Raw genomic sequence first — 19,061 nt, 5'->3', positions numbered from 1 at the left:
AGGTGTGGTTCACATTCAATATCGGCCCTTGAAATTTAACCACCCTTTATTATAATTCCACTTGGGTAAAAGCGTTCAGGAATTATCTGAAAAATTTTCGGTAACACGTCACATAGTTTCCAATGTTATAAATCGAGCGGAAAAATAGGGTAGATTAGAGCGAAAGCGTGCAGGTGAGTCTTAAGCTAAAATTACCGGACGTGCAGAACCCTTGATGATCCGAAAATTGGGTAAAAACCCGAGAATTTCCTTGAGAACACTTGCAAAGGAGCTTAATGAGGAGTGTGGTATTGTTGTTACTCATGAAGCAATGCGTCAAGCCATACTGCATCTCAAATATTCATCGAGATGAGCACGGAAAAATTAATTTCTGTCTGCGCAAAATCTAGTCTGTCTTTTGCTTAGAACTACATTTCCAAACCTGAAGATTATTGGAACGATATTATATTTTGCGACGACACAAAGATAATACTGTACTCGTATTAGAACGATACAGGGTGCGCCATCTTTTATGTCGGTATGAAAACATTGAATAACTTTGAAAAAAAAAACTGATTTGTATAAGTGAGGTATTTTTATTTGGTTTGATTATTTACATTTTATTAAAACAATTTTTTGAATACAATATCAATCAAGTGGCCAATTTTTTTAGCAACCACAAACTGATAATTTTTTCCTGCGTTTGTCATCCCCTTGTCATCACCTTGTCAATCATTTTGGGTTTTATAACGTCGATCTCGGCACTAATGCTTGCCTTAAGCTGGTCAATAGAATGGAGCTTGTTGGCGTAAACCTTACTTTTCAAATAACCCCATAAAAAGAAGTCCGAGGGGTTAAGTCAGGTGATCTCGGGGGCCAGTCGATGTCGCCTCTTTTGACACTAGATGTTCCGAGAATTTTCGTTCCAGAAATTCAATTGTTGCATTCGCAGTGTAGCATGGCGCACCGTCTTGTTGAAACCAGTAACCGTCTAAGCCTTTCTCATGCATTTGCGGGCAGACATAATGAGGCAACATCCAAATAAAAATATGGCTCAATGATAGTTTTGGCGCAAATGCCGGCCGAAATAGTTGAAATTTTGAAAATGAAATTTGAAAAGGTCCAGCCAAGGAGCACCAGGAGATTTGGTGGCTCCTAAAACACCCAGGCTGAAAAGCCCATTGTATTTAAAGCTCTGGAAAGGGGTGGATAGTCAAGGAGGGAAGGAGAAAAGTATCAGAGAACGAGACATTAAAGAATAGAGACAGAGATACAGATAGTTAGTCCTGTGAGAATTTTCCAGATTCTTTGGCAAATCTGTAAATATCCTCCAGTTTTAGAAAACGAAGTTTACTCATTCTCCAGACATCGGAACCCAAAACTCGTAGTCGTGCTCTAGCAAAGGCAGGACACTCACAGAGAAAGTGTTCAGTGCTATCCGCCTCCTCTAAGCATGACAGGCACACCGGGTCCTCAATGATTCCAATGGTGGTCCTATGCTGACCCCATGGGTTGTGCCCTGTAATGATACTGACCATCAACCGAATGTCTTTCCTTTGCAGTTCTGCAACGTTCTAGACCGGACCATCGCTCTTTATGCAGATTGACTACATAATCGCTGATCCAGTTCACGATTTCTGCGGAACTGATTCCGATTATTGGGTCTAGTCCCTGTGGGGGCACCGCTGATCCACGGTTGGCCAATTCGTCGGCGATTTCGTTTCTTTGAACACCGGAGTGTCCCCGAACCCATATAAGTACAAGCCTGTTTCGTCTTGCGACAGAATTGAGCTTCTTCTTACATTCTTGAACAGTCTTTGAGGTGTGCTTCGCGTTCTCCAGGGCCCTCAGTGCAGCCTGACTGTCACTGAAAACTCCAATATATTTCTCGCTCCATCGCCTCTCGATTATCCATTCGGCTACTTTCAAGATGGCAGAAACTTTTTTTGGACAACAGTAGCCATTTTCCCTATAGCATAGTGATACTTATTACTATCGCTTAAGTACCATCCGGCTCCAGACCCTATTTCATCCTTGGACCCATCGATAAGGAAAATATCCATCAAACCTCCCTGCATGCATTCTGGATTGCTCCAATGTTCACGCAATGGAAATCTGACATCAAATTTCCTTCCAAATGAAACTGTGGGTACCAGGTCGTTAGGTGCCAAAAACAGAGGATACTGCTCAGATAGCAACCTAAAGATTTCTCTGTGTCCCGAAGTTCCGTCTCTGTGCCAGAAACCATATTTATGGAGTCTATTGTATCTTAAGATCCAGCGGGAGCAAATCAAGCATAGCATTTAGGGCATCACCAGAGGTTGTACTCGTGGCGCCCGTGATGGATAAAGATACACTTCTTTGCAGCCCTTCCTAGTTCCCGGATTGTGGACTTAACCTTGCTCCGTCGCCACCAGACCACAGAAGCGTAAGTGATGATTGGTCTGGTAAGTGCTGTGTATATCCATAGGACCACAGCAGGTTTCAGACCCCAGGACTTACCAAAGGATCTACAGCATTGCTGAAAAATCCTCAATGCGCGATTCACCTTCAGTGAAACGTGTGTCTCCTAAGTCAGCTTCTTATCCAAGATTACTCCTAGATATTTAACTTCATCGGAAAGACCAAGTGTCATACCTTACAGTGTTGAAAGACTGAGTTCATCCAATTTCCGTTTTCTCGTAAACAAGACTATGGTTGTTTTGTTCGGTTTTACGGAAAGACCTTGTCTCATGCACCAGTCATCGATTTTGTCAAGAATCCTCTGCACTTTCGTGCAAAGCCTCCTTAAGAATTTATCCGATGTTAGCGCACAGAAATCGTCCGCATACGCTTGGACATGAAAACCGAGTTCCTGCATCTCCTCTAGTAGAGAGTCTACGACGAAGCACCACAGCAGTGGAGAAAGAACACCCACTTGGGGACATCCTTGCTTGGCCCTGACTGTGATTTGTTCGTCACCGCTCCCACCAGCAGTTAACAGCCGCTCAGAGAGCATGGAATATATCCACTTTACAATGGTTTGATTAAGTCCGTGTCGTTCGGCAGAAGAACATATCGAGTCGAAAGTGGCTTTATCAAAAGCCCCCTCAATGTCCACGAACACGCCCATTGTGTATTCGTCAGCTTCCAGCCCGGCTGCAATCGTGCTAACAAGATCGTGTAAGGCTGATTCACATGATTCTCCACTCTGGCAACCGTGTTGATTTCTACTAAGTGGACTTCTCGGCAATACTCTCACTCGAATATGTTTCTCCATCATCGTTCCAGACTTGTCAACACGAACGATGTCAAACTGATTGGTCTAAAACTTTTTGCTAGGGAATAGCCATCTTTTCCTGATTTCGGAATAAATACTACTCTAATGCGTTGCCATTGGGATGGTATATAACCAAATGCAAGACAGGCTGTGAAGATCCTTTTCAGGGCCTCAATCGGCCTGTCTCCTCCTTTTTTAAGCATTGCTGGATATATTCCGTCAGGTCCAGGGGACTTAAAGTTCTCAAAGGAAGATAAGGAAAACCTTATCGATTCTTTTGTCACTATCCGACTAGCAATATACCAGCTGTTCCTAAAGGTTCCACCGTTGCTACCGTTATTGTTCATGCCACTATCTTCTTCAGAGAGAGTTCTACTACCCGGAAAATTGGTTTCGAGTAGAGCATTAAACGTTTTCGGTTTTGAAATGGTGTATGAACCATCAGATTTTCGAATGGAATCCAGCCTTATTGAGCGTTCTAGATGAAGGATCTTACAAAGTCTCTTTGTTTCTCTCATTTCTTCGACGTTACTGCAGAAATTTCTATAGGATTCAAGTTTGGCTTTCCGTACTTTTTTCTTATATTCTCTCTTTATAAGTCGATGATTAGCCGAGTCCTCTTCTGTTTGGGTCTTTAAGGCCTTAATAAGAAGTTTTCTGGACCGTACACGAAGCTTCCACAGTTCAGGGTTCCACCAAGAAACCGCTTTCTCCTGTCTGCTTTGCCTGAGTGGGAACAGTTACTCAAAGCAATTGATTAAAGTACCTTCTAATTTCTTAGTAGCATCTTCAATCATTTCTACTGATTTGAGTTTTTTCGGGTTTGGTAATCACTATGTTACAACCTCACCATACCTGTCAAAGTCCACATTTCGAGGATTCCTACCAGAAGATATCGATATTGTATCTATTCCCAGTCGGAATTCGATAAGACGATGATCAGAAAGAGTCCTCTTCCAAAGCTCGCTATCGGTTGATTTGATTTCCAACTGACCTATTGGTAAGTGGTAAATCATTCCTCTTGTCTCCTTTTGGTCACAAAATTTGGTCACAAAAGTTGGTTTGTTACCAGTGTTTTCAATAACCTAATCGAATGACAGGATAAAATCCAGTAACTTGAGACCTCTGGGGTTGCATTTGCTGCTTCCCCATACAATGTTTTGTGAATTTGGGTCACAGCCCACTATTAGCCCCAGATTATTGGATTCTGCATACTTGACCACTTCTGTTAGCTCCCTTTCCGCCTAAATAGTTACTTTCCGATCATGTAATGGCGTTTTATGGACCTCGTGTGGATTCTCAGTTCGACAAATGCGGTAATTTTGTTTATTCACGCTGCCAGAGAAGTTAAAATGTGTCTCGTATATATATATAAAGTCAAGTCAAGCTCTTGCATTTTGGGTAAAAAAAAGTTGGATATCATTTCGCGGTAGCGCTCACCATTCACAGTTACGTTGCGATTCGCCGCATCTTTGAAGAAGTACGGTCCAATGATATCTCCAGCTCATAAACCGCACCAAACTGTGACCTTTTCTGGATACATTGGTAGCTCTTGCAATTGTTCTGGCTGATCTTCACTCCAAAATCGACAAATCTGCTTATCTACGTACCCATTGATCCAAAAATGAATTTCTTCGCTAAACACAATTTTTCGATAAAAAAGTGAATCTTCGGCCAACTTTCCAATAGCTCATTCACCAAAAATTCTGCGTTGCGGTAGGTCGTTTGGCTTCAATTCTTCCACAAGCTGTATTTTGAAAAGCTTCACACCTAAATCCTTTCGCAAAATTTTCCCCGTTATTGAGTAACAGAGGCCCAATTGCTGCGAGCGGCGACGAATCGATAATTGATGGTCATCATTAACACTGGCCGATACAGCTGCGATATTTTCCTCAGTTCGCACTCTACGTAAGCGTGTTGGTGGTTTAATGTCCAATAATGGAAATTTGGTTCTAAATTTAGTCACAATAGTTCGAATAGCCGCTTCAGAGGGTCGATTAATGACAATAAAATGGAAAAAGTGCGCGATAAACATTCTTAACAGAACACGCATTTTTATAACAAAATTCAATGATTTGCAAGCGTTGTTCGTTTGTAGGACGATTAATGGTTAAATTATAGACCAAACTCAAGATGTTTGACAGTGAAACAAAACACGAAACGTGCGTCAGCTGTTTAAACCAACTGTTTAAAAAGATAGTAGCTAAAAAATCACCCTTTATATATGTATATAATTGGCGCGTACACCTTTTTTGGTGAAATACACTCGGAGGTTTGCCATTGCCTGCCAACGGGCGACCGCGTTTAGAAAAATCTTTTTCTTAATTTTGGTCTTTCACCGAGATTCGAACCGACGATCTCTCTGTGAGTTCCGAATGGTAGTCACGCACCAACCCATTCGGCTACGGCGGCCGCACTCGTCAGTCATTAAAATTTGCTTCCAAAAATTGGGTTCAGTGTTAACCACTCGAGCGACTGTTCAAGTAAAGCAGTAGGTGACTTGGTGTTTATTGACGAGCCAATGGACGCCAAACAATATTTAAATATATTGAAAAAAAAAAACACATAGCAGTGCTAAAATATTTCAGTTTATCACTGAGAATAAACCTAATTTTATATTTTACCAAGATAATTATTCAAAGCATAAGGAGCATAAGTTGCATAAGTTATAAATACGCAAGCCCAGAATCCCGAATGGCAGAATATACGGAACGCATCGACGTAAACAAATCCATTCCATGAAAAAGCGCCTGGAAAATGTTACTGAAGCAAACGGTTATTATACCCTATATTAAATTAATCAAAAAATTACATACGACAGATATATTTTTATGAGTAGCTTTTTCATGGCAGAAATACACACGGACGTTTGCCGAGGGGCGACCGCTATTAGAATGAAACCTTTTCTTCATTTTGGTTTTTCACGAAAATTCGAACCTACGATATCCGGATTCTGAATTCACGCAGTCTATTGAAATAGAAAAAATTAATTTATTTTCAATGTCAAAACTCATTCTTGACAAACTGTATGTATGTACATCTGTGTATATGTTCACCGTATGCTTATTCAGTGCTTATAGGGCGGTCACAACGGGTATTTTGTGACCTTTCAACGCATTTGACTGACGTGACGTACAAAACTTACAGTGGTGCCACAATGAAAGTATTACCGCATATTAACAAAAAAAGCAGCAGATTATTGTCGTGAAAGCAAATATCATATTTCGCTGAGTGAAGTTGTGAAATATAGTGTAAAATTAATGCTTATTAAAGCGAAAGAGAGTTTTAGTAGAATTTATGGCAGTAGTAGACGGTGGGTGCGACCATAACTTCGAGATCGGGACGCACATACATTTTCAGGACATCTTCGTTAATCTAGTCTACTCTTTCAAGCTTTTATCGAAAATATAAGAGTAAGTTTGAATTTTTAATTGCTTTTATTTTATGCATTTAGTTTAATATAATATCAATCAAAATTTGCGGCATACGAAATTGTTCTTCTTTAAACAGTTGCCATTTCGCTGCATTTGCCGCACGGCAAAAGTAGAAAGTTGGCAAGTTTTGTGCATTCCGGTATAGCGTACGGCACGCATGTGGCGCGTAACAAAGTTTTTTTTACTAGAATGTTGGTACAACTTTCCTCTATAGCAGTGGTCGCCAACCCGTCGATCGCGAGCTACCGGTAGCTCGCAAAGACAATTCTGGTAGCTCGCGCTGCTCACGTTGCAAAAAATCCAAAAGTCTGAAAATCAAACCAGTATTAGCAAATTTCAGAAATTTTCATAATAAATAGATAAACAGCGGCAACACTGCGGTAAGCGATTTCGCGCCGACAAACACGACGCGAAGTCGCGTCTCCGTTCTAGGATCGGCTGGAACCGATTAGCGTGTTCGAGAATTTTTTGGCTTTATATTATATATACGCAATGCACGTCGACATTGTGCTCAGTTTAATACTGAATGGCATTATCAACGTTCTGCGTGCAGCGGTTGGGTTAGAGTTCGAAACATTATGGCAAGCAGTAGTAAGAAGGCGAAGGCATACCATTTCCATTTGGAATGGGAAGAATAATACTTCTTCACAGAAGTTAAAGGCAAAAGTGTTTGTTTGTTATGTAATACATCTATGTCACTTCCTAAAAAAGGAAATATTGAGAGGCATCATAAAACTGTACATTCGAATTTTGAGAAGGCATTCCCGTTAAATTCTGCCACCAGAAGAGAAAAACTGAAACATTTAAAAATCCAGTTAATTGGACAACAGTCAATGTTTTTTAAAACAATCGACAAAAATAAGGCTGCAACTGAAGCATCTTATCGTGTTTCCCAGATAATTGCACAAAAGAAAAAACATTATGAAGACGGGGAAATCATAAAACAAGCATTTTTGGAAGCTGCAGATTCTTTATTCGCCAACTTTAGAAATAAAGACGAAATAGTGTCTGCTATAAAATCTATGCAACTTTCTGCTAATACAGTGATGAGGCGAGTAGAAGTAATGAGCAATGATATTTTTTTACAGTTAAGAAGTGACTTAGATAACTGTATTTATTTTTCACTGCAACTGGATGAATCAATAGATGTAGTTGACACCTCACAGATGGCCATATTTGTCAGGATGGCTTTTAGTGATTTTACAATTAAAGAAGATCTTTTGAAGTTTAAAAAATCTCATCTCTTCTGAGAAAATTCCAATATCAAAAATGGTAGGCCTGACAACTGACGTTGCTCCAGCATTGGTGAGTTGTGATAAGGGGCTCGTGGCGATATGTCATAAGGATGAAAGATTTCCACAATTTCTTAGTTACCACTGTATTATACATCAGCAAGCATTATGTGGAAATTTTCTAAACTTGAACAACGTTATGAAACTGGTGGTGAAAATTGTGAACAAGATTAGAGCTCTAGCGTTACACAGAAGATTATTTAAAACCTTGGCTGATGAAATTGACCGTCAATACGGAGAGCTACTTCTTCACTCTGAAGTGCGATGGTTAAGCAGAGGACGAGTGCTCAAACGTTTCAGTGATGTCCTGCCTGCTATACTCCAATTTTTCAAAGAACGCGATGAACCGATTCCTGAACTGGAAAATTCGACTTGGCTCAGAGATTTTGGTTTTCTTGTGGACATTACAGAGAAATTAAATGGGCTCAACTTGCAGCTTCAAGGCAGGGATAAAGAATTAGCGGAAATGATTTCTGATATAAATGCATTTGGGGAACAAAACCTAAAAACCGCGATACTAAGCATTTTCCTATTCTTTCCGAAAAGATATCCAAAAATCTATTAGAGCCCTATGACAGTAAATATCATATGGAAATAGTTTCTAACTTGAAGGAAAACTTCAAAAATCGTTTCAAGGATTTCACCAAAATTGCTTTAGTGACGCAATTTGTTGTTTCACCCTTCATGGACATTGATATACAACAGTTTGCAACTTGTGTTATGAACAACTTTGGCGAAGACATTGCTGTGACAGAAATGGAACTGATTGCTTTTCAAAGTGACTTGACTTTAAAATCTTTAGGTTCAAATACAAAATGTATATGGACTTTAGTAAGTAAAGATAAGTATTCAGTTTTATGTGGTGTTGCGTTGAAAGTGAAAGCGTTACTCAGTTCAACTTATTTGTATGAATCTTTTTTTTCCAATATGAAATTTATTAAAAATAAATACCGCAATCGGTTTACACATATACATTTGGATAACTGTATTCGAATGACTGTATCAAATTATACTGCAAATATTAAAAAAATTATCGATGAGTCAGAATGTCAACCTTCTCATTTAATATGCTCTTTTTATCTGCCCATATTTTATTTATATAATAATGTACTATTACTGTTTTGTTGTTTTTTTAAGTCGCTTGTGATTTGCCATTATGACTGCAAAAAATTTTGTTACGATTGATAGGTGTGAACATGGATGTAGTTATGCATAGGTATAAGCACTATAAGTCATAAGTTTATTATATATAGAACGTATATTAGTAAAATAAATACATGTATTGTATGTCGAATATAACTGTGTATTATTTTATTATTATTATTATTATTATTATTAAATTTGTATAATAACAAGTTATACAAATATAAGAAAGCAGCAGCACTAGCAGCATAGGCCATCGGCTGTCAGATAACAAAAAATGTAAATGTACTTTAAATTAGGTCTAACGTTAAGTAATTATCATATAATATTTAAATGCTTATAACTAAATAAAATAAACAAAGGGAAATGTTAGATCCGTCTTAACAAGTCGTTGGCTTTTAGAAATTTGTAGACAGTCAGTATATTACTTGCAGATGGCTCTTTAAGAAAATTCAGTGCAGGAGAGGATCCAAAGAATTGTTGTCTGGAGGTGTGTAGATTTCGACAAGATTGTAGAATATGATCTAAGGTTACGGTTTCTTCACAGAAGGGGCAATCGGCTGGCAGCGTACGTTGTAGGAGGTGTGCATGTGTGAGAATAGTGTGGCCCAGGCGTAGGCGCGAGTACGGTTTGAGAACTTTTAATGGCAGGTCGGAAGGAAGTGATATCTTTGATCTAGATGGATTTAAGAAAGCGTAGTGGTGTTGGTAGTTTTTCCAGTTATCTAACAGATAAATGCGCCGTTGTTTTGTGATCTCTAGGAGGATGTCACTTTTAGAGTAGTATTTATGAAGCATTGACGGTAGATTAGAAACGCTTCTAGCTGCGGCATCAGCGTTTTCATTGCCGGTAATCCCCGAATGTCCTGGAACCCACATTAGCTTAATTTTGTTTGGATAGCTTATGAGAATATTTCTAATTGTATTTATATGAGTTTGATCGTGTGTTGAACAACCGATTGCATTGATGCATGATTGGCTGTCTGTGCATATAATTATTTTGCCTTTAATTTGTTTGGCATAAATGGAGGCTTCTAACAATGCCGCTGTTTCTGCTGTAAAAGCAGAGCATATTGGGTGCAAAAAACCATGTTTGATCGTGTCCCCGTTTTCCTTTGTGACGGCAAAAGATGTTGAGGTTTGAGTTTTTGATCCATCTGTAAATATAAAATTCCATCCCTGTTTGGAGTACTTTTCTTTTTCGGATGTAAACAGTGCTTTGTAAATTTCCTTCGCTGTATGTTCTTTTGGTCGCTGCAGCGTGTTAATAGCAAATGGAATATTGCGTATCGTCCATGGAGGTTGCGTTTCAGCTGTGCGGTAGCGAAGGGTACCCGGCAGTTCAAGTCTCCTTTGCAAGCTCAAACATTTGGCTACAACCGACAAAATTTTAGGATGCCTCTTTCTTAAAGATGCGTTTCTGAAATCTTTAATGAGATTGACATTGTATGTGAAAAGTAGTTTTGGTAAAAGTTTATGAGTACTGTCTTCGATCCGATCTGGAATCTTTGGCAAACCGGTTTCCGCAAACAAGTTTCGAAGTGGTGTAGTTGGGAACGCTCTAATGCTCCTGCGTATCGCAGAGTGATAAGGCGATGATATTTGGCTAATTGAACGTTTATCTGCGTTTCCGTATATAGGAAGGCCGTAATCGATTTTTGATAGGATGAGTGCTCTGCATGCATGAACAAGTGAAGACGGATGTACAAAAGATTTCTTAGAAGATAGGTATATAATTATATTTAACCGTGTCATAATACAATCTTTTATGTATTTACAATGTTTTTTAAACTTATACTTAGAGTCTATAATTACACCTAGAATTTTTATTTCATTTACTGGCATTATGGAATGGCCAAAAAATTGTGTTGGCAACCCAGAGCAACTAGATTTTTTGCAAATGTGCAAAGTTTTAGATTTTTCGAAAGAAATTGATGTGCCTGAGGTTGAGGACCATGTCATTATGTCTCGGAGAATGCTTTCGAAAATACGCGAGACTGAAAGAAGATTAGTATTTTTCGTGAAAAAGAAAACATCGTCGGCGTAGAGCTGACATTCTATACTGGGATAGTTCGCTGAAAGCTTGGCAATTTCATCGAACGCTATTATAAAAAGAAGCGCGGAGAGTGGAGACCCTTGTGGCGTTCCGTTCTCTAGATTTACAATAATTGAGGCAAAACCATTTATTCTCACTCTGCATTTTCTGTTAGTGAGAAAGCTTTTAACAAAGTTTATAATTTTGGAACCAACCTTCAACTTGGTTAATTGTTTCAAAATGATATGCACTCCAATTCGGTCGAAAGCCTTCTCCAAATCGATTGCTAGAAGTGAAACATGGTTTCTTGACGAGAGTGCGTTTGTGACGACATAGTCAAGGTGCAAAAGAGCATCAATTGTGCCACTGCCTTTTTTATATGCTACCTGGTTAGAACTAATAACTTTGTTGTTCTTAATATACCACATCAACCTATTTGCAACCAGTTTTTCCATTAGTTTACCCAGGCATGATAACAGAGAGATGGGCCTATAGCTTTCAACAGAAGTAGGAGGTTTATTGGGTTTCAAAATTGGTACGATATAGGAAGTTTTCCACGCTTGAGGGTAAAAGCCGTAATTTAGGATTTGGTTATACAGACTAGTTAGTCTGCATTTCATGCAACTGGGTAAATTTTGAATCATAGGATAAGAGATTCGATCAAGCCCAGGAGTTTTACCTTTCACGGTAGAGAGCGCGAACTCCAATTCATTAATAGTGATTTTCGATTCAATTGTCCTGGCAGCAGGTGATAAATTGTTTATAATGTTTGCTTGGTCGTTTAGACAGTTGTATTTTGCTGAGCAAAAGTTGCTTGAAAAGCTGGCGTCGTTTGAGTTAGAAGCGTAGAAGGAGGCAAAATAATTGGCTATTTCGAGTGGAGAACTGATAACGCCATTTGTGGAGTTAATGTGGGCGAAAGTAGTTTGCTTACCTGAACCAGTGAGCATTTTAATATCATGCCATATTTTTCGGGGCTTAGTGTTAGGATTTATGCTAGCCGTTAACTCTTCGAACTTCTTACGCTTGGCATTTTTGGCGGCGCGCTTAAAAAGAGCATTTGCCTTTTTGTAGCTTACCAAGTTTGAAATAGTGCGAAAGCGTTTGTATTCGTGCCATTTATTCTGTTTGTTTTCACGAAGTTGGGATAAATGACAGTTCCACCAAGGAATCCTTTTCTTACTACTTTTTGGTGAAGTTTGTGGTATAGCGTGATGTGCTGCTGTTCGAATAATTTTTGAAATATTGGCTGCTTCTTGGTTGACGTTGCTGGAAGCACGTACAGTTTCACACAAATTAATACATTTAGTGCTAAATTTCGCCCAATCGGCTGATTCTAGGATAAACTTAGCGTTTGACTTAAATGTGGATTGGGTTTGGTCATTTAGTTGGATGGTGATCGGATAATGATCGCTACCGTGAAGAGAGTTAGAGACTTGCCATGAGCATAGTGGTGCAATCGAAGCAGAACAGAAAGTTAGATCCACAGTAGTGAAGGAATTCCGGGTGGAGAAGTGTGTTGCAGACCCGTCATTTAGACATATAAGGTTTGAGGACATTAAAACATCTTCGATACATTCGCCTCTTGAGTTGGTATACGCGGAACCCCAAATTGTACTCCAAGCATTGAAATCCCCGCCCATAATTAAATCAGAAGGAAGTTGTTTTATGATTCCTAAGATATCACTCGAAACAATACGTTGTGTAGGGTGGATATATAGGCCGACAATACCAATTTTTTTAGGCAAGTCAACTTCTAGCGCTATGGAAGATACATTTGATACGATTGATATTTGTTTGTGTGGAATATTGCGCCTAATTAGTATCGCCGTGCCTTGTTTATTTGTATTAATACTGGGCAAATTGTGAAAGTAACCAATATATTTTCTTGGTGTATGTGGTGCGTAATTGTGAGGAAGGTGAGTTTCGCTTAAGAGAATAATTGCAGGTGAGTAAGAATTGATGAGGATTTCAAGGTGAATATAGTTGTTGAAATAGCCATTGATATTCCATTGTATAATTGAGAACATAAGGATAGAAAGAAAGGAAAGTGATATAAGTAGAGAGAAAGATTAAGCTCGACTTGATTACGTATCAAAGTTCTGCGAGGCAGAGCTGAGCGAGTCGTCTGTGAAGGTTAATCTGAGCTGACGCGTGGTGAAATGTCATTTGTCTTAGTGAGAACTGAGACAGTAGACATTTCGTCATCACAATCTGAGGTGAGCTGTGTCTGAGAAACGGAATCATAGTTGTTAGTATAAATTGGTTTAGTACTCGTATTAAGAATGTTGAAAACTGTTGAATTTATATTGTTCGAATTAGGAAATGAATACAAAGGGGGGTTATCGTTCTTTGTACTTGTTTTTGCGATAGAGTCAGCTGAGAAGCTGGTTTTTAGAGGAGGGTGTGTTAAGGGAATGAAAGAGGTAGTAGAAGCTATAGAAGTAGAGGAATGGGATGATATTGAATTTTGTGTTGCTATCGATTCTTTAGGTGTTTGTATAATTGAATTTTTTGTTGAGGGAGCTGTGTTTGCGGTTATTTGAGAATATGTGGGATAGGAGGAATTAGTGGAGGCGATGGCAAGAGAAGACTGGGTTGTTGTCGAATTGTTGGTAGTTGTCAATTCTTTGCTTTGCATGATTGTGCTTTTTGCAGAAGAAGAAGTGCTTGCGATGATTTGAGAGAATGTTGAGGCGGAGGGTTTAGAGGTGGTGGAGGCATTATATTTTTTTGCTGCTTCGCGCATACTGCATTTATTTATTGTTTTAATTTTTAGTATTTCTTTAGCTTGTACGAATTTTGGGCAGTTGCTTGCAAATGATGGGTGGTCGCCAGCGCAGTTTGCGCACATTGTTCTGGAACATTCGGACCCTACATAGGGTGGTAGGCTGCATATGGCGCAGGTGGAAGGATTTTTGCAGTATTTTAAAGTATGACCAAGTAATTGGCATGACTTACATCGCATTGGGTTTGGATAATATGGACGAACAGAAACTTTCCTCCAGGCGACGTCGATTTTTTCTGGCAGAGAGTAGCTGTCGAATGTTAGAAGTATTGCGCCAGTTGGAATTAGAGTGTCTTGTGATTTCTTTTGAAATTTGTATGCAGCGATCACACCATGCATTTTTAAGCCATCAACGATTTCTGAATCGGTTAGGTTGTTTAGGAAAGGGGCAAATATGGTGCCTTTTACACAGTTTAGATTTGTTTGATAAGTTACATTAATTAAACATATACCGGGAAGAAGTTTTGAAGACATGAATTTCTCAGCGATTTTTTTATTCTTAGTAAGCACTAAGAGGCTTCCATCACGCAACTCAGAAATGGAAATTATGTCCTTGCTGATAGCTAATATAGCTTTGTGCACTGCAAAGCAGGAATAACTTTCTTCACTTGATTTTATCACAATAAATTTAGGGTCGTCTGTTTTCGCAAAAACAATTGGAGGTAGTTCGGGGTATGATTCTCGCGTTTTGTTGGGTTTTTTACGCTTGCTATGAACACCAGGGGAAAGTAGGGCGAACCTATTTTCCCTAGGTGGGGATGCCCCAAGGGGCATTGTTTCACACCTATATATTAACACTAAACCCTCGGATATCACTCGCGAAAGCAACTGTACACGGGCAATTTAAGTGAATTTATTAATGTGTTTACGTAGGTAAACGAATATGAATGCAAAGAGAGTACAACTACTACACAGCGGAAGAGATAGTGACCGTACGCAACGAATGTTAGTCGGTGACTGTGTGTGTATTATTTAATTTATGTTGGCTTGTGCAAGTAGCTCGCTGTTTATTTCAAAATCTTGAAAGTAGCTCAACACATTGAAAAGGTTGGCGACCACTGCTCTATAGTGTGATCTGTCAACTAGCTGGTTTTTGGCATTTAATTATATCGGTCAACCGCAGGTGTGCTCTAGAAACGACCAAATTTGTCGAAAGAAAACCCATGGATCTTGCACCAAGATAACACACCGTCTCACAAGGCTCATATTGTGAACACTTTTTCGACCTAAAACTCGACAAATATCACCGAAAAACCACCGTATTCACCAGATTTAGCCCCCTGTGACTTCTTACTTTCCTCAAAACTCAAATTGCCACTCTGCGGACGCCGCTTTGAGTCGATAGAGGCCATTAAGGAGAATTCGCTGAAGAAGCTGAAGAATATCTCTTCAAACGCGTTTAAAATGTGCTTTGATGGCTGTACTAATCGTTGGCATATGATTCGAATGGAGCCTATTTTGAAAGCAACATGATTAAACTATTAGTTTGCGTTTTATTGAACAATTCCTATTACTTTTTTGACAGAATGTATTTCTTTGTTATTTTCATTAAGTTTAAGCTTCACATAGAAAATAGAAAGATGTTGTTTTGTCCCGTTTTTAAAGATGTTGTGTATGTTAGTAACTATATGTTCATATTCAGCGACCTCAAATGTAATTCCATCTTTATCTGTATAGTAATACATCTTTCGTGGTATTACTTTAAATTCTTATTCTTTCTTTGGACGAAATATGTAATATTGTGTATGTCCTTTTTTTAGTAGTTTTATAATTGATGAGCAAGGTTTTGATTCTTTTGTCTGTATTTTTAACTCGTAATTATCTTTAATGCTATCATTCAAAGGATTAATTATTGTACTTAAGTATTGCACATTGTGCGGCGGTTTTGGTACTTTCTTTTCATCCACCGTTCCTGGGTCTAGTTACGGCCTTTGTTGTTCTTCGTTGGTAGCTGCTTCCAACTCGTTCTCTTGAACAAGTATTTCAAACCTATTCTCAGTTGGCGGTCGGATCAGCCAGCATATTAGTTGTTGCTGTTTGGTGGAATGTTGTTTTGGCCTTTTATTTACACTATTGGAGGCTTTTTCACGGAAGCTGCGAGTACGCTTGGGTGTAGGTTATTTGAGGTTATCCTGTGGGACACACTTAGGCTCATAACCCAATGTGATAGCGCGTGGGGAGGTTTCCTTATCTCTTCTAAAACCAGTGTGTGCTTTTCAAAAATTTTAAATTATCCTGATTTCAGCAGAACTTCCGATTCGTTAAAAATTGTCTACCTAGACAACTTCTACAGGGGTCATGTGCTTATACACCCATCCTTTGGGCGTGCCTACTTATAAAGCGGTGCCCCGTTTTGACTGAAATCAGTGTGTTAAGACTTTGCTTATTCTGGCTTAGCAGAGATTCTGTGCGATTAGCATTGAAAGTCGGCAACAGTTGACGGGCGAGTTTGCAAGTGGTTTCATTACGCCATCTTTCGTTCGCAGTTCTTACTTCAATGATAAGTAGCTTACATGTTTATAAGGGTATGCCTATGTCATTGCCTATGTACTCATCGGTTAATTTGATGCAATTTGATGCCGAGTCTCGCTAGTTCATCGGCCCTACAGTTACCCTCAATGTCGCGATGACCAGGAACCCATGCTACCCTTAAGTGAAATGACTCAGCCATCTCGTTAAGAGATGTGCGCCATTCCATGGCTACCTTGGAGGTTGTCAACGGTTTCGTGAGTGATTTTATCACCGCCTGACTGTCAGTGAAAATGTAGATATCATTTCCAGATATCGCATCATATGGTACTGTACCAGTGTCGCGGCTTTCATTATTGCCATCAGTTCAGCCTGAACGACACTACTGTAGTCGGGAAGGCGAAAACTAAAGGAGATCCCCAGATGTTCGGAGTATACACCTCCGCCCACCCTGCCCTCGAGTTTTCAGCCATCTGGGTATACATGAATGGACTCGCCCTGTTTTACATCGCCCTGTTCCCACTCTTCACTTGACAGTAAGAGGGTCGTGGACGTTGTAATGGCAAGTATAGACGGGAGTGTGTAGTCAACCAATATGGAAAGCCCCAAGGTGCCAGCCAGGATTTTACGGTGACTGTAATCCGTGGTTGACCACTTACTTATATTTTGCCGCCAGAAAATTAAATGTCGCATATAATGCTATCGATGGTGCGGTTGACATCGCACCATAAGAACAGATGCTAGTCTTTGAACCTTGTCAAATCTTTCTCAAGGGTATTCCACCATATTACAATACCATAGTAGAAAATAGGTCTAACCTCTGCCGCGTACAGCCAGTATATCATTCTCGATTCCAATCCCCATTTCTTTCCAATTAGCCTTCCCCTTAAGTATAACACTATCATAGCTTTGCATACTCTATCTGCTACTGTGAGCCCCAATTTACCTTCGTATCCAGTAGAAGTCATAAATATTTTGCCCGTTGTCCCTTTATTCCCCCTTGGAATATTTGTTTAAAAGCAAGTGTTTTATGTTTCCTGTTTCCTCCAGTATCAGATCCGTTTTTTCCGGACTTACTTCTAGTCCTCGATTTTTACACCAAAGTGATAGTCTGTTGAGAAATCTTTGTTGAAGATCACATAATTTTGGAATGTATTTTCCCGATATTGCTATTACAATATCATCGGCATATGAAATTATCTTACCTCCAATTTTTTCAAGTCCTTGAAGAAGATTTTTAACAGTCAAGCTCCACAGAAGGGGAGAGATGCTAATTTTTCCTTTGGTATGCATATCTAGTAACGGTTAGAAGGTTTTTAACAGAAAGGATGATAGACTAATCGGTGTGAAGTCCTTCGGTTTCGTATGTGTGGTTTTCGCTCCATTGGGAATGAATACCATTTTTGCTTCGGCCCATTTTTTGGGGGATATAATTATGTCGTATCGCGGCCTCAAAAAGTAAGGCGATTCCATCTGGCCCGGCTGTTTGTAAGGTTTAAGACTGCCAATGGCAAATTTTATGTTACCCTTCGTTATGAAATCTGTTAAGGTTTCCTGTTGTGGAGGTGTCATTCTGCTGTCTTCGTTACAGATACAACCAGGAAAGTGTGTCTGCATTAGTAATTCTAGTGTTTCTTCACTGCTACTTGTCCAATTGGCGTTCCCTTTTATGAGAAATCTAGGGTTGCTAGGGTTCATAGATAAAACTTTTCGGAGTCTACTGGCATTTTTTGTATACATCCCACGAGTTAGTTCTCCTCACTTCGTTATACACAGTACTGCATCCCCTTCTAAGGTTTGCCACGTCAGTGGAGATTTCGGTTTTCCCCTTTTTTCTCTGAGGACATGCTGCTTCCGTAGCTTGTTGAAATGCTGAAGTCAGCCCATCAACCGTTGAGTCGAGCTGTAGCTCAGAGCTAGAGGTATTCCTGGCTAATGTGGTTTCACACAGTTTGTGCGTCTGAGGTTTGTAACCGGCTTGCCGTGCTTAGTTGGTAATGAAATATTGTAAATTAGGTACCTATGATCTGAGAAGGAGTTGTCTTTAAACACTCTCCAGTCTTTTAAAATTTGCGCCAATCGTTCATTTTCACACGTGATGTCTAGAACTTCCCTTTTCGTAGTTGTTATAAAAGTAGGGGTATCACCTATATTAATAATGTAATATGCCATATATTACTATTGTAATAACATTATAAATTCAAAAATGTACTCACCCCGTGCGTTTGTGTCTGAACTGCCCCAGACATTATGATGTGCATTAGCATCTGCTCCCAGTATGAATGGGATACCATGTCTCGATGCTTCCTCAACTGCCCCTCTTATAAGTGGTGATGGAGGTGGTTGCTCCGCGACGTGTGACATATAAGAAGAGGCAAGCCATATCGTCCTTCCGCAGGACTCCACCGATATAATGACGTTATCTGCATCGCTCAATTGTATCAATTTAAGAATGGCGTCGTTCATTGCATTCCATAACGTTGGACCAAGTACCGAGCCTTGCGGCACACCATCGGTCACCTCATATTGTCTAACGCCATCCTCCGTAACGTAGAGCAGCAGTCTATAATTAAAATAGCCGCCAATAATGCGATGTAAGTACGCCGGAACTTTAATTGCTGCGAGCGCACCTATTATCTGGCTTTATGCATTCAATGCATTT

At 39.5% G+C, this 19,061-nt stretch overlaps 1 pseudogene; it reads right to left on the bottom strand.

Moving 5' to 3' along the window:
- LOC129250579 (uncharacterized) overlaps positions 1 to 18,763 on the bottom strand; it is a 66,336-nt pseudogene extending 47,573 nt beyond the window's left edge.
- Between the last annotated feature and the right edge of the window lie 298 nt (positions 18,764 to 19,061).

This window comes from Anastrepha obliqua, chromosome 6 (genome assembly GCF_027943255.1).
Source record: "Anastrepha obliqua isolate idAnaObli1 chromosome 6, idAnaObli1_1.0, whole genome shotgun sequence".
NCBI lineage: Eukaryota > Metazoa > Arthropoda > Insecta > Diptera > Tephritidae > Anastrepha > Anastrepha obliqua.
Note: the sequence above shows the minus strand (reverse complement) of the source record. Positions and strands in the feature narration are given on the sequence as shown.